Genomic DNA, 17,553 nt, shown 5'->3' on the forward strand with positions numbered 1-17,553 from the left:
TTCACGCCTCAAACCATCGAAGTTACCTTTCTTTAAGTTCAGGACCCTAGTTTCTGAATTCACTGTGTCACTCTCCATCTTAATGTATTTAAAAAGAAATATGTCACTCTCCATCTTAATGAATTTAAAAGGAAATGTCAGAACTAATTTCCATGCATTTTTCTTATTGTTGTTATTATTTGTCTTAATGACTTTTCCCCTGACATTTTTAGCGAAGGTCCAGTAACAGTATAACAAAGTTGAGAAGAGAATGGCCATGTTACATTTTACTGGAACAGTTACAAGTACAAGATGTGATTCCCTCACAGGACAACACCATTACAATTACGAACATGTTAGGAAATTGTGCTTAGGTTTGAGGATGCGGCTTGAACCCACAGGCTTGTCACTCAAAAGTTGCAGTTCTACCAACTCGGTCAAGCTGACACTGGAAAATTGGTCGTGTAACTGAGACCAATAATACAATGTTTGATGCTGGAAGTGTTGATGCACAGTGGCTATTGGTTACCCAAAATATGGGACAGAGAAGTGCGAGAAGTGCTCAGCACTTGGGTTGCCTAGTACGCTATCATCCACCCTAAAATCGTCTGTGGTGTTCACAGACAACCACCTACGATATACTAGGCTCATTGTGGCACTGACTTCCATGCAAATTAGGAGGTCGCCTTACAGTGTGGATAGAGCACTGAGCAGCATTCAGACTGTAAGCACCCATTTCCTACAGTAGGTTGAGGTGAGGCTCGCAAATAAAATCTGACATTTTGTTCATGGGTGGCTCTCTCTTTGTTTTAGATCCACCCTTCTTTACTGATCTGTTTAACTTGGCACCCAGCAGTCAATTCCTGGAAACGGACTTTGGTTCCCACTCTATTTAAAAATTGGAGGCATTTGAAGGGCAGCCAGCACCTCTTCAAGTATGCTGTCGTCTAACATTCTCGTCCCAACCCCTGTGACACTCATGCATTACGTACTAGATGTATGTCAACAATATTTAAATAAGCTGAGGATGCACTATCACGTAAGGTCACCTCACTATTTTGCACCCCAGTGAAAGAAGTTACTAAATTCTGAACAGTTCAAACTCAATTCATATACAATCCTTACATCTAGGAAAGAGTGGAGATTTTAATACGATTACTTTCATCTTACACAGGTAATTGTGCATCTACTCTCCTCATGCTGGTTAGCCCAATGCATTAGTTGGGACATTTAGGGGCAGCTTTCCTCTTTAGCGCTTGGACTTAAAGCATCATCTGGACAGAGTGCATACAGGTAGGGAGGGCATGCTCATAACAAAGCCTGCCAACTTTTGATGGTTGATAAATCAGGCAGGCTACATTATGGGCATGTGGGCCTCTACGCCTGAATTTCCTTTATGCGCTGTACCCAGGTGTTTTACACCCACGTACATCCGGACCGGGGTCAAGCAGGGCTGCGTCATCGCGCCAACCCGCTTCTCGATCTTCCTCGCTGCAATGCTCCACCTCATGCTCAACAAGCTCCCCGCTGGAGTGGAACTAAACTATAGAACCAGTGGGAATCTGTTCAACCTTCGTCACGTCCAGGCTAGATCCAAGACCGTCCCATCCTCTGTCGTCTGTGAACTACAGTACACAGATGACGCTTGAATCTGCACATATTCAGAGGCTGAATTCCAAGCCATCGTCAACATCTTCACCGAGATGTACGAAAGCATGGGCGTTACACTAAACATCCGTAAGACAAAAATCCTCCCCACCACACAGCACTGCCCCCTGGTCATCAAGATCCACGGCGCGGCCCTAGACAATGTGGACCACTTTCCATACATCAGGAGCCTATCATCAGCAAGGGCAGACATCGATGACGAGGTTCAACACTGCCTCCAGTGCGTCAGCGCAGCCTTCGGTCGCCTGAGGAAGAGAGTGTTCGAAGATCATGCCCTCAAATCTGGCACCAAGCTTATGGTCTACAGGGCTGTAGTGATACCCGCCCTCCTGTATGGCTCAGATGTGGACCATGTACAGTAGACATCTCAAATCGCTCTAGAAATACCACCACCGATGTCTCCGCAAGATCCTGCAAATCCCCTGGGAGGATAGATGCACCAACATCAATGTTCGCGATCAGGCCAACAGCCACAGCATCGAAGCACTAACCACACTCAACCAGATCCGTTGGGCGGGCCACATTGTCCGCATGCCCGACACAAGACCCCCAAAGCAAGCGCATTACTCGGAATTCCTACACGGCAAGCAAGCCCCAGGTGGGCAGAGGAAACGTTTCAAGGACACCCTCAAAGCCTCCTTGATAAAGTGCAACATCCCCACCGGCACCTGGGAGTCCCTGGCCAAAGACCGCCGTAAGTGGAGGAAGAGCATCTTGGAGGGCGCTGAGCACCTCGAGTCTCGTCGCCGAGAGCATGCAGAAAACAAGCATAGGCAATGGAAGGAGTATACGGCAAACCAGACTCCTCACCCACCCTTTCCTTCAACGACTGTCTGTCCCACCTGTGATAGAGACTGTAATTCCCATATTGAACTATATAGTCACCTGAGAATTCACTCTTAGAGTGCAAGCAAGTCTTCCTTGATTTCGGCAGACTGCCTATGATAATGACTTCGGAAGAAAATTCCTTATTGCCTATGTAGGCTATGTTTTCATCATTATATTTTAAGCATATTGAGACCAACTGGCACTGTAATATAAATGAAATGGAGGCCGCCTAATGCTGGCTGAAGCAAGAGGAGGGGAATCCACACATGGCCATAGTTAGAGTACTGAAGGTATGAGAGGAGATAAATGGCCAGAGGATGTTGCAGGATAGGTTTGGAGGAGGATATAAGTAATTTGAAGAGAATTTTAAATTTAATGGCCCAGATTTTATGGGGCCTATGACCGAGTACGCTGTAATTGCCCCGCATGATCCAGGTTTCCACATGCGCTGCGCATGCACGAAAACCTGGGACTTGCTTGACAGATCATTCGCATGTGCAGGAAATGGCCATCGCTGGTGGAGAGTTGGGCTATTTACCCAACTACTGCCCAGTGAATGCCCACAAAACTCTTATGCCTGATAAAAGCAGACATAGGGCCTTTTGCCATGTTTGTGAAAATAAATGTTACAATAAAAAATTTTAAATCATTTAAAAATCTTTAAAATTAATTTAGGTTAATTTTGCCCCCTTTAAAAAGGTTTAATTTTATTTTTCAAAAAAATTAATTTTGTTTCAAATGTTTAATTAAATTGTATTTTAATTAATTTTAAACATGTGGTGATTTACTTTTATTTAGATTGTGTTAAAGTGTGTTTTTATGTGATTCCTATGCTTATGGGGATTCCACACGTAAAGGAAATCCCAATAAGCATAATATGAATCCCCCTTTTTTTGATTGGTTGAGCTGGTCCATGTGATCCTTGGGATGCTTGTGAACCGCATGGGCCCCTGGGATAGGTGGACCTTTACGCAGGCCTATGCCTACAGGCCCAGGATTGTAAGAGTCCGAAGATATGGAGGCATCGGGTCCCATTGTGTTGGGGGACTGGGAGCCCCAGTCAGTGAGAATAGGGGTGATGGGTGAGTAGGACTTAGTGTTGTACATGATATGGGCAATAGTGCTTTGGATCAGTTAGAGTTATGGACAATGGGAGGCCAGTGAGAGGACATTAGAGAAGTCACAAAAGCATGGGTAAGGCTTTCAGTAGGGAACGGGCTGTGGTAGGTGTGACGGTCGGCAAAGTTTTGGAGTTGGAAATAAGCAACCTTGGTAATAAATAGGATATGGGGCTTGAACCTTAAATCAGGATAGATCAGAATGTCGTGGTTTTACATGGTTGAGTTAATAGCTGGGGAGCGGGAGTGAAAAGATAGCAGAGTTCGTGAGAGCCGAAAATGATGGAATCGGTTTTCCCGATGTTCATTTGGAGGAGGTTTTGCCTCATCGATGATTTTACGTAAGAGAGTCGGTATGAAAGAATGGAGGTGACTGCAGGGTAAGTGGTAGAGCTGGGTCATCTGCATACATATGAAAGGACTTGGTGCATCCAGTTGCGCAGGAGCCGACAAATGGCCACTCTTCACACGCGAGTTTAGACTGTAAAGGTTGGCAGTCAATTTGACAATAAAACACACCACAGTTGAGACAAATCATGCCCTTATCTGCTAGCAGGGATCACTATATATTAATCAGGATCGGGAACTTTAGTCTGAGATCAGCTAACTGAACATAAATTGAGAATTGGGCCTGGAATCCTCTGGTCTGTGTGACTTAGAGCTACAATGCACTGGGTCTTTTCCATGGGCATCAGTAAAGCTGAAATATATGCAGTATATTTTATATCAAGAATAACAGGTGCCTGGTGTAATATATGCACCTGTGAGTATGCTCACAGGTTTATAGAACTGTTGAGTTGGGAGTGGCTTCGCCAGTCACATGATGTTCACAAGACTCAATAAAACCCCAACCAGTTGGATTCAGGGGATCCACGATGAGGCAGGTGGTTGTGAGCCTGGTGGATGAATTGGTAATGTGTAGTGTGATTGTTAAACCTTTGCTAATAAACCAACACGTTCTTAAATTAATTTTTAAGCAAAGAACCCATGAAGCAAATACGTGGAGTGATGATAAGACAGTGATATAAGCAAGCATCAAAACTTGAAAAGTGAAATATTGACTTGTCGAGCCACAGAAATTAAATCACAGACATGAAATCATTCTCCATCAATCGACCCGTAGACTTTTAGTAGGTTGAAGTAAATGCTCGGGCTCAACTAGTTTTAATTGTGTTCAGTCCATGCAGTATGATGCTGAAATATAAACATTAATATTACAGCAATTAGCTACTCAAACATCAGGAATATCTTTATTGCTATAATAATCCTAAGATATTAAATTAAGTTTCCCAAATAAATGTTTTGCAAAAATATAAAACATGTAGACAGGTTTACCTGTGTTTCTGCATTTCTTTCTGTTTTCTCTTAACATTTTCTCTAACCTATTTTAAATGTAAATATAATTTATTCTATTTTACCTATTATAACTCTATTCCTAATTTTCCTTATTTTTTAAGTTTTAAATTCTTAACCTAAATTTCTTCTTCTGCCTCTGTACTTCTAACATCTGATTTAGAAATATGAGCAATATTTTTTACGGTTATAGGCAATTTTATGATCATGGGCAAAGCATATAAATTGGCAATGTCACTTAGAGAAACTAAAGGATGGCTAGTTAGCAAAACTGAAAATGTCACACTCTGCTAAGATTGAGGCGAAGGCACATTCTTCAGGCGTGGTGGAGGATAAATATACTTATCCTGATCTAGAAGTGCTTGAGGCTGACAGTGAATACCCAAAGTGGAAGTTGTTCCATTTTTCAGCATTCCTCATTTTGATAAACAATAAAATCACACACACAAAACTAGCTTTCCAGCCGATGCAACCCTTAGATTTTTGAAGAGCAGGCCATGTCAATCTTTGATTTGAAAAACATGCCCCACCACTTATATGAGTGAACCATACTATGGTGTTCATTGTATATTGTTTCAGTTTTAGGTGGTGTTGTCATTCTGCCTCGAACAATTTTTGTGGCAGTAGTGGCTTACAGCATAGTAATTTTACCTATCAGTGATGGTATAAAATGGGCCATATCGCAATATGGTATTAACTGCCCATTAAGCGCCCTCCCGATTTTCCTTTCCCTAGACTTCATTGGAAAGATAATGGGTGGTCGATATGATACTGCCCATTTCACACCATCGTTGAAAGTTAGAATTATTCCCGATGACTGATTATACGTAAAAGAATTAAGCCTATGTTATCCTTCCTGTAGGTAATTTGAGAAATAATATGCCATTGCTCACCAAGACATTTCACCTTGTATATAATTGTAAAGAAATACACTAGTAACAGTGAAGTAACTTCCAAAATTAAAATAGTACTACCAGTCATAATAGAAAATTGACTATATGCAGTGGGACAAAATGATCTTAGTGAAAACAATGGCCTAGAATACCGGTCGAGCTCTTCCCGCGGGCAATCGACTGAAAAAGTTAAAAAAGATGCGCACCTACTTGTTCCTGCTGCATCCGCTCGAACTTCTGATCCTGAGGCCTTCACTCCCTACGCGTCGGAGCATGTGCACATTGGGACATCTGTATGCTGGAGCTGGAGTCACATGGTTCTGGGCAGCCAATCAAGGTACAATATTTTTTCATTCATAATAATGGGACCTCCATTATTATGAATGAGAACCCCCCCAACACACAAAACACTAATAAAAAATAGAAAAATACACTAGATATTTAAGATTAATTTAAATTAAAGTTCTTATAAAAAAAATATATTTTCCCGACTTTTTAAAAAGTTTTTATAATTATGCCTTAAAATAAACTTACCATAGTGGGGAGGGTTTTTAACAATAAAATATGTTTTCATATGTGTTTATTTAATTTAATTTTAATGTTTATGTATATTTTTAAACACTTGCGCCTGTAAAAGTAGATTTTTGAGGACATTTGCTGGGCAGTATATGCATAAATATCGAAAATCTTGCCCTGCAAGTGTCCTCACTCCCGATATGCGCGAGATCCGTCAAGCCAGAAACTTGACAGATCGGAAAAGCCGATTTTCAGCGCATGTGCATTGCGTGCTGAAAACTGGCTTTCCCGAAGCCTTCCTGGGTCCGTAGGAACTTCGTACGGTCCCGGAACATAGAAATTTCAGATCTATAATTTACTCGTTGTAACAAGCTCAAAATTTACATTGCTCCCAGTCATAATGTTACAGAGAAGTGACTCTAATGCATTTCTGCTGAAATGTACTAAATATAACTATAGCTGCAGGCAGAAAGGGTAAAAAACGAACACTCTGTTCTATGCTGTGTGTTTTTCCAATGAAAGAAAGTTATTGACAGGAGGCAGGTATAATTTAGAGGAGTTGCTTGTTTTTAAATTTAAAGGGTGGGTCTAGTATTTTTATTGAAGTTCAGCTCACATCCCACATTTCTCTAAATCAATTGGAATTTTAGTTGAGGGGCTATTGATTCTGTTCCTATACCAAGGCCACTCTGTGGGGTGGGTGGGATGAATGGGGACTTACAGTCTGCCAGTCCACCCAGGAGGAAGTTGGAGATCTTGGTAGCAGCAGTGTTCCTTTGCTTGAAGTTAAATAGTTCTCTGTATTCTATAGTTTTGAATTTATATAGCACCTTTCACAACCATAAGGATGTCCCAAACCACAGCCAATGTAATGTGGGAAACATGGCAACCAATTTGCACACAGCAAGATCCCAAAAGCAGCAATGTGATAATGACCAGATAATCTGTTTTTAGATGTTGTTTGAAGGATCAATATTAGCCAGTACACGAGTGAGAATTTTCCTGCTATTCTTCAAATAGTGCCATGGGATTTTTTATGTCTGCCTGAGAGGGCAGATGGAGCCTCGGTTTAATGTCTCATCCAAAAGGCAGCACCTCTGCTAATGCAGCATTCCCTCAGTACTGCACTATAGTGTCAGCCTAGATTTTGTGCTCAATTCTCTGGAGTGGGACCTAAACCTACAACTGTCTGACTCAGAGGCGAGATTGCTGACACAATAATTGCCAGATTGTTGGTGATAAAATTCTATTGACAATATTACTAATTAAGGTACAGTCCTTTTCTTTATTTGCTTTTTATGTGTGTGGACATGTTATGCTCATCAAGATGTGGGTGTTAATACTGAGAGCTGGAACACATTCCACTTTGCTTGAAAGTCATATGTTGGATGGAGAATAAAGATCCCTCTACACTTTCCCAACAATATGACAAGCGTCAAACTCAGCAGACCATCCCTTTTGCACTCAAAGCAAAGCTATGTCCTGATGCAGCTTTTTTTCCCCAAAAATATACTTTATTCATATAAAATTTTCACAATACATTGGAAAATAGCTCAGTACCTTGCGGTCAGCAATTCCATACAATTCGTTTGGATGCTGACAGCAGTTCCATACAATACACTAGCGTGCATTTCATTTCAAGGTACAGTTGAGTACAATCCTTAAATCACGTTACATGTAGTACTGTGCAAATAAGGGTATTACATGGAGCAGATGAGAACAGGTTTACCTTAGATTCCAGGATACATTTCAATCCCGATCACGAATCACGTTACATGTAGCACTATGCAGATGAAAGCAGTACACGAACCGGATGAGAATACATTTACATTTCTTTACAAGTTACTAAACAGTGAAGAGACTTTCATTATACATGGCACAACACAGGTGTTTTTCAGTACATGGTGCTCTATGTATACAAACAGATTAACAAGTTCGTCCTGGGAGAACTTTTTTTTTCCCCCAAAAATATACTTTATTCATATAAAATTTTCACGATACGTTGGAAAATAGCTCAGTACCTTGCGGTCAGCAATTCCATACAATTCGTTTGGATGCTGACAGCAGTTCCATACAATGCACTAGCGTGCATTTCATTTCAAGGTACAGTTTAGTACAATCCCTAAATCACGTTACATGTAGTACTGAGCAAATAAGGGTATTACATGGAGCAGATGAGAACAGGTTTACATTACATTCCAGTTTACATTTCAATGCTGATCACGAATCACGTTACATGTAGCACTATGCAGATGAATGCAGTACACGGACCGGATGGGCATACATTTATATTTCTTTACAAGTTACTAAACAGTGCAGAGACTTTCATTATACATGGCACAACACAGGTGCTTTTCAGTACATGGTGCTCTATGTATACAAGCAGATTAACAAGTACAGCCCGAGGGGGGTCTGATTCCATCCCCTGGGTTTACCATGGCAGAAGGGCCTTAAACTGTGGCACTTCCCCATCGTGCCTTTGCGGCGACTGCACCAATCTTTAGTGCGTCCCTCAGCACATATTTCTGGACCTTGGATTGCACCAGTCTGCAACACTCGGCTATGGACATCTCCTTGCTCTGGAAGACTAGCAGGTTTCGGGAAGACCAAAGTGCGTTTTTCACCGAGTTGATGGCTCGCCAGCAGCAGATGATGTCTGACTCGGTGTGTGTCCCTGGGAACAGTCCGCAGAGCAGAGTCCTGTGTTACAGAGCTGCTTGGGATGAACGTCCACAGCAACTACTGCATCTTCTTCAAGACCTGTCTTGCAAAGGGGCAGTCCCAAAGGAGATGGATGACAGTCTGACGGCTAGGGCCCTTCTCACCGCCAACCAAGCTACGTCTTGGTGCTTGTGCGAAAGCTCTGGTGATGAGACATTCTGCCAAATGAGTTCGACAGTCTGCTCGGGGAACCGTCCGACAGGATCCATCATCTCCTTCTACAGTCGGGCGTCCAGGGCCTTGCGTGCTGACTACTGCTTTATGGCCTTGTGGTCAAAGTTGTTTTTCTTGAAAAACCTTTCCACGAAGGACAGGTGCTGAGGCATGGTCCAACTGGTTGGAGCGTTCCACGGCAGCCTGGCCAGACCCATCCTTCGCAACACTGGGGACCGATAGAATCTCAGCACGTACTGACACATGTTGTTTGCGTATGCAGGGTCTATGCACAGCTTGATGCAGCCACACACAAAGGAGGCCATCAGGATGAGGGCCACATTCGGAACGTCCTTTCCCCCCTTGTCCAGAGATTTGTACATTGTGTCTCTGCGGACACAGTCCATTTTCGATCTCCAGACGAAATGGAAGACGGCTCAGGTGACTGCCACGGCACAGGAGCGGAGTATGGGCCAGACCTGTGCCATGTACAACACCGAGAGCACCTCACTCCTGATGACCAGTGTTGTGTATGCATGCCTGTTTACTGTGTGATGTCCGTAACACTGTTATGCAACACTAAATGTACCCTTACAATGTACACACCTTGCCTGTACACCAGAGGGTGCTGCTGCTGGAGACCTAAGGCAGGTAACCCAATATAAAAAGGAACACACAGCTTGTTGTCTGCACTCAGGAGCTGCAAATAAAGGACTGCAGGTCTGCACAGTTTAAGTATCATACCCTGCCTCAAGGAGTCATTACTAAAGGTGCCTACATATACTACAACTGGCGATGGGAATATGAGGTCACGAACCACACGCTCAGCATGTCGAATCAAAGCAACTGTCATCAGTTTAACGATGGGGAAGATTGGGACGCTTTTGTAGAAAGATTGGAACACTTAAGGAGACTGGCTGCATCGTGTGACTTTGGCGACCACCTAAATGAAGCACTAAGGGACTTTAAACTGACGAGAGCAGTGCACCACATTGATACTTCTAAGGGCAGAAACGCTGCCCCGAGTCCCGCAACCCTGAGTCCGCCAAATGGGGCAAACCGGCTAGCCCTGTGCTGGCGCTGTGGAGGAAACCACAGGGCCCACCAGCGCCGCTACAAAGACTATGCATGCAAAGAGAAAAGGCACCTTCAAAGGATGTGCAGAAAAAGCTTTACTCACCGCATCTCTGATGAGTTGGCTGATCATCTGGGCTTCACCAGAAGAAGGTGAAGTTGCTCAACCCTTGGAAGAAGAGTATAGAACTCATACCTGCTCCACTGAAAGTTCTCCGTGGGCGATGAAAGCAGACGTCGACGGGGTCCCAGTTTCTTTTGAGAGCGACACGGGTGAGCCAGTCTGTGATGAGCCAAGCGACCTTTGAAGAACTTTGGATGAATCCCGCCAATCGAACACAACGGCAGTCTGTCCAAGCGAAGCTGCTCCCAGGCCTCCGGGCTCCGGCAATCGACCTCGAACATGGATCCATCGCAGCATCTGGAGATTCCACTGTCCAGCTCAACTGCTCACAGCACCCTGGCAAAATCTCTGAGACTGAGGAACCAAACTCCACTTTCCAGGCAGGGGCAGCACTCCAAGAGGTGAACATCGATGAAAGAAATGGATTCCCAACATCCAGGATCGAACCTGTGGAAGAAACGAGCACCACAGCCTACCTGCAGCAAGACTATAAAATGTCTGCAGCACCACAAGCAGCAGAACCTGTTATCAAAATGGCCTCCGCCATGCCACGAGTGAACATGGAGGAGCATCATGTGACATCGAGCGGCCAATCGAATTTGAAGGCTCCCTTAAAGGAGACCGGTAGCCAAAGAAATTTAAAGGGGAAGTTTCAACTATTTGAGTACATGGACTTTAAAGCTAAAGATGCAATTAAAGGGTGCAAGTATGAAAATGTATGCAATGTAACAATGAATTGTGATGCTGGTTTAACTAATGTGACTAATGAGATGAATGCAGGTGTCAGTAAGGTTAAGAACAAGTTTATTATGCTTAACAATAATGTTAAAGAATATGAAATGCTTAATGTAACCATGTCTGTTGAAACGAGGACACCCAAAGTGATGCAAATGCTAGAACGTATAATGCAGGCTCGACTATGTGTAATCAGAACCAAGGTGTCATGTAAACCGGTAGGACACTGCCAAAGGACATTGGGTCCTACAGGGACCATGCTGATGCCAATGCAATCCCCCTGTGGGAGACCCCCAGGTCCAGCAGGCTAGCTGACCATGTAGCCTGGACCTTTGGAACGAATGTGAAGCCCCTTGCAGGACACACACAGCCAGTGGGAGCAGACCCACTACAGGGAGAGTGGTCAATGGGCAGCCCAGCCACCACCAATGGCAACCTGCACCAGATCAGCCCTACAACCCCTGGCCACCAGGGCCAACAACAGGAGCATGAGGCCAATACCCTCCAGCTTCCCTGGCAAACCCTGGGATGACCTGACCCTCATCCCAATTGGTGGACAAGGAGCCCACCCAGTCTTATGGCCCTGCCTACAACTATCCACATCACACCACCACTGCTGCCGTGGCTACCCCTCCACCCCCAGAGGGATCCCACAACAGTAACACCCACATTGTCTGTGTGTGAGGGAGGGGAAACGTACGAGGCCAGCCTCAAGCACTAGGGTCACAGCTAGCAACCACACAACCCTCACCACAACCTCCCATAGCCCACCACTGATCACCTCCCCTGGGCATGACAATAAGAATATGGAAAATGCTTAGGAGGGGGAAGTGTTGTTGTGTATGCATGCCTGTTTACTGTGTGATGTCTGTAACACTGTTATGCAATACTAAATGTACCCTTACACTGTACACACCTTGCCTGCACACCAGAGGGTGCTGCTGCTGGAGACCTAAGGGCTACCTGCACACTGCAGGTAACCCAGTATAAAAAGGAACACACAGCTTGTTGTCTGCACTCAGGATCTGCAAATAAAGGACTGCAGGTCTGCACAGTTTAAGTATCATACCCTGCCTCGTGGAGTCATTACTAAAGGTGCCTACATATATTACAACTAGGTTCTTTCCTGCAATGGAGAGAGAGCGCAGCTTCTGCCATCCCAGTTTATGTTTGGCTTTAGCGATACGCTCCTTCCAGTTTTTGATGCACGCCCCGACCACTCCGAACCATATTCCCAACACCTTCAGGTAATCTGACTTCACGGTGAAGGGAATAAAGGATCGGTCAGACCAGCTCTCCGGATTGTGGCCTACCTTATTGGAATGGCGGGCAATGCGCTTCCATTAGAAATGTGCGTGTGCTTCCTGCCCGCCACATTGGAAGGTCAGAAAGTCAATTAGCACCTTTCAAACAGGAGCTGTATGGCCAAATTTCTAGGCCTCAGCTGTGACTCTGAAAATGAACTGAGGAGCTATTTGCTTTTCTTTGAAACAGACCTTTATTATGCAGTACAATTGCTTCAGTGAAAAACCTAACTTGGCAGATGAGGGATATCTGTAATAGAAGAATAGATAAAGAGAGGTTTATAATTTAATGAGTGCAACTACATATTTTAAAATGCCAACTATCAATTCTGTATATTGATTGTATAAATAACAAGATAATATCCAACTGAGATATTGACTTTTGTTGTCAGTTTGTGATAGATTGTATTTTTAGGCTAAAGTAAATGGCAAAGCAATACATTTGTCTAAATAGTATTACTGGTCAGTGTTTATTGAGATTAACTCGGGATTTATCAGTCATTTGAAATTATGTGGACATCTGGCCTTGCACATTGTGTAGCTGTATTTATACTTGTAATATTAAAATGTTCTCATATGTTAAATTTTATTTGTTTGCTTGAAAGACACTTTGTACCAGCCAATATTTGAACATCTGCTCCACACTTTTAAAGACACAATATATCAGGGGCAAAATCAAATGGGATCCACCCAACCAATCGGGTTGGACAACTGAATGGTAGCCATAGTATCCACAAAAGTGATGCTAGCAATGAAGGTTAGAGTTGTTAGAGTTATTAGAGTACTTCAGTAGAAAGCTACGAGCAAGCACGGCATCCTTGCAAAAGTACTTGACTCTTTGCTAGTGTGTTTCATTGGAAATTCTTTGAGGGGACACTCATCAGGTCTGTACAGATATTTCCTTTGGTGTTATGTCCATTTCTGAAAGAACAGCAGTACTTTAAATCAATGAGAATGAAACTTGATCTTGATTGAAATTTTTGTGAGATACTGTTAACAAGAGTAGACCAAAATGTTTATTTGGTATACATTATTTCCACTCATCATGTTGAAACTTTATTTAATGAGTGCAACTACATATTTTAACTGGCTCTCTCTTAGGCAGTCCCTCGGAGTCGAGGATGACTTGCTTCCACATTAATATGAGTTCTTGTTTACATTCTCAGGTGACTGATGAGTCCAATGTGGGGCAAATGGTAGTTGAAAGGAAAGGTGGGAGGGGTGCTTGGGTTGTCGTGCGCTCCTTCCGCTGTTTGCATTTGGCTTCCGTGTGCTCCCGGTGAAGAGACTCAAGGTGTTCGGCGCCTTCCCAGATGCTTCGCCTCCATTTTGAGTAGTCTTGGGCTAGGGATTCCCAGGTGTCGGTGGGGATGTTGCACTTTTTCAAGGAGGCTTGGAGGGTGTCCTTGAAGCATTTCCTCTGCCCACCTGGTGCTCGCTTGCCGTGTTGAAGCTCCGAGTAGAGCGCTTGTTTTGGGAGTCACGTATTGGGCATGTGGGTGATGTGGCCCATCCAACGGATCTGAGCGAGCATGGTCAATACTTCGATTCTGGGAGTGTTGGCCTGAGCGAGAACACAGACGTTGGTGCGCCTATTCTGCCAATGGATTTGCAGGATCTTGTGGAGGCAGCGTTGGTGGTACTTCTTCAGTGTTTTGAAGTGCCTGCTGGAAATAGTCCATGCCTCTGAACTATATAGGAGGGCAGGTATCACTACTGCTCTGCAGACTATGAGCTTGGTACGGAGTTTGAGGTCCTGGTCTCCAAACACTCTCTTCCTCAGGCGACCGAAGGCTGCACTGGCACATTGAAGGTAGTGTTGGACTTTGTCATCGATGTCTGCCCTTGTTGACAGTAGGCTCCCATGGTATGGAAAATGGTCCACGTTGTCCAAGGCCTCATCATGGATCTTGATAATCAGTGGAGGCAGTACTGTGTGGCGGGTGTAGGTTGGTAGAGAAACTTTGTCTTATGGATGTATAGTGCAAGGCCCAAGCTCTCGTATGCGTCGGTGAAGCGTTGATGATGGTTTGGAGTTTGACCTCCGAGTGGCGCAAACACAATCGTTGTCTGCATACTGTAATTCAATGACAGAGGTTAGGAAAACCTTGGATCTGGACTGGAGATGATGGAGGTTGAATAGTTTCCCGTTTGTTCTGTAGGTTAACCCCACTCTAGCGGGGAGCTTAATGATGGTGAGATGGAGCATTGCAGCGAGGAAGATCAAGAAGAGCATTGGTGCGATGACAAAGCCTTGTTTGAACCCGATCCGTTGGACAGGATCATGGCTTGTCTGTCATTGTGGGACAGGCGGAGGATCGTGCTGAACTTTTGAGGGCAGCGGAAACGGAGGAGGACGCTCCATAACCCCTTACAGTTGACAGTGTTGAAGACCTTTGTGAGGTCAAAGAAGGCCATGTACAGAGGCTGGTGCTGCTCCCTGCATTTTTTTTTAAAATTTGATATACGGTGAAGATCATGTCCATTGTGCCCCTTAGTGGGTGGAATTCACATTGCAACTCTGGGAGGAGCTCTTCAGCCACTAGAAGGCAGCAATTGAGAAGGATTCTTGCGATGACCTTCCCTGTGGCAGACAGCAGTGAAACGCCTCTGTAATTACTGCAATCGGACTTGTCACCTTTCTTGAAGATGGTCACAACTGCAGCGTCTCTGAGATCCCCTGGCATGCTCTCCTCCTTCCAAATAAGCAAAATTAGTTCATGGCTTTGCACCAACAGTGCTTCTCCGCCATGCTTTATTGCTTTGGCGGGGATTCCATCTGCTCCTGAGGCCTTGATATTCTTCAGTTGTCGGATGGTCTTTTCAACCTCATCCCGGGCTGGGGTTGTGCTGAGGTGGTGATGGGTAGCATGCTGCAGGATGGAGTCGAGGACACTCGCGTTGAAGACAGAGTCTTGGTTAAGCAGATCTTCAAAGTGCTCCTTCCAGCAGGCACTGACTGCCTCTGTCCTTAATGAGCACCTCTCCATTCTTGGCCTTCAGTGGGGCAGGACCTCGAGTGCTTTGACCATAGGTGGTCTTGACTGCACTAAAGAATCCGTGCACGTCGTGGTAATCGGCTAGTTGCTGGATCTCCTGCACTTTTTCCGCTCACCATCTGTTCTTTAGGTCTTGAGTTTTATTTTGGAGTTCGGCCTTCAGACATTTATAGAGCTGCTTTCTTGCTCTCAAGCTGTGTTGCTGTTTCCAGTTCATGAATGCCTTGCACTTGCGGCTTTTCAGCTTCTGGATCTTCTCGTCGAACCAGTCTTGATGTTTCCTGGTGGAGTGACCAAGCATCTCTTCACAAGTGCTAATTAGGGAGGCCTTGAGGGCAGACCAGGCACTGTGGACTCGGTGTCTCTGGTTCACTGGAAGTCATCAAGTTGGTTGTGAGGCACTAGCTGAATAGGGCTTTCTTAGCAGGGTCTTTGAGTGCTCCAGCGTTGATTTTCCTGCGGCAGCGTTTCTGTTGCCGCTGCTGTTTTGGGGCTACATTGATGGAAATGAGAGAGTGGATTAGGCGGTGGTCAGTCCAACAGTCATCAGCTCCTATTATGGGCGGATGATGCAGATGTCCTTGCGGTCCCTCGCTCAGACGATGATGTAGTCTAGCAGATGCCAGTGCTTGGAGCGAGGGTGTTGCCATGAGGCCTTGTATTTGTCTCTCTGATGGAACAAGGTGTTGGTTATGACAAGACCATGTTCGAAGCATTTCAGCAGGAGGAGGGTATTGTTGGTGTTGGCTTTCCCTACTCCCTCTCTGCCAATCACACCTCCCAGGGGTCTGTGTCCATCCAGCTCTGGCGTTAAAGTCGCCCGGTGGGGCTCGGGTCAGGGATTGTTCAAGGTTGGAGTAGAATTCCTCTTTGGTCTCGATTGTAGCTTGTAGTGTTGGGGCATATACACTAATGACGGTTCTGGGCTAGGGTAAGCCAAAGGGTAATGAGGCGTTCATTTATCCCACAAGGGGAGTCTCTGATACGCCCAACTAGCATATTTTTTATGGCAAAGCCTACTCCATGGAGGCGGCGTCGTTCTTCTGGTTTACCTTTCCAGAAGAAAGTGTAACCACCGCCTTGGTCCTTGAACTAGCCTTCCTGCCCGCCAAGTCTCGCGTAGGGTAGCGATGTCTATGTCAAATCGGCTGCGTTCCCAGGCGGATAGCAGTATGGCGTTCCAGTCTGTCGCTGTTGGGGTTGTCCATGAGGGTCCTGACGTTCCAGGTCCTGAACTTCATTGTTAAAGTGTGGAAGATGCCTGTAAGTGACTTTTTTTAATGTGGGCTGGCCATTGCACACCAGCTACCACATGGGCTTAGCAGAGCAAGGTCTTGGTCCAATGACTGGGGGGATACAAGACGATTGGCGACCAGGCTCCGCTGCATGGGCCTAGTATACACACACATATACTCCTACTGCACTCACTTGCACAAGAATATTGACCAACAATGAATAATGTCAAGGTACCAGTGAGTGTCCAATGCCCTTGCAATCATACCTCAGCAGGAGTTATAGCTTCAGAAAATGTGGGATGGGGTCCACGGGGGGGTGGGGAGGGGGAGGGGAACTCTGGGAGAAAGTTGATTGAGAGAGCTGGTGAAAGACCTGCGTAAATTCATTTTACATAACTGTGTTGCACACATATGCCGACTGGAACTATTTTAATATTTGTGTTGATTTTATTTCCTTGTCTCAGTGAAAATAACAAATACATTTTAATTTAACAGTTGGATGGTTTCACAGGACAACCGTAAACAGAATCAACTGTCAGACATTAATGTGTCAATTTGAAGCAAAGCAAATAACAACTTTCGACATTGTGAACAAGAAGAGTTTTATTTGTGGATGACTGACAGATGAAGATTTATCTTTACGTCACTGCAGACAAAGGCAGTGAGTGATTCCATTTAAATTATGCGTTGCATAAAGCAATATAACTGTTTACAAATGCTTTAATATTTTAAACACTGAATCGCACGTCATGCAGCACGAGCTTATTTTTTTTCCACCTTCCCATATTCAGAATTATGACCATCAATAATCACTGAATATTACTGAGAAGAGGAATAAGGGGAAAAAAAACAC

This window comes from Pristiophorus japonicus, chromosome 12 (assembly GCF_044704955.1).
Source record: "Pristiophorus japonicus isolate sPriJap1 chromosome 12, sPriJap1.hap1, whole genome shotgun sequence".
NCBI lineage: Eukaryota > Metazoa > Chordata > Chondrichthyes > Pristiophoridae > Pristiophorus > Pristiophorus japonicus.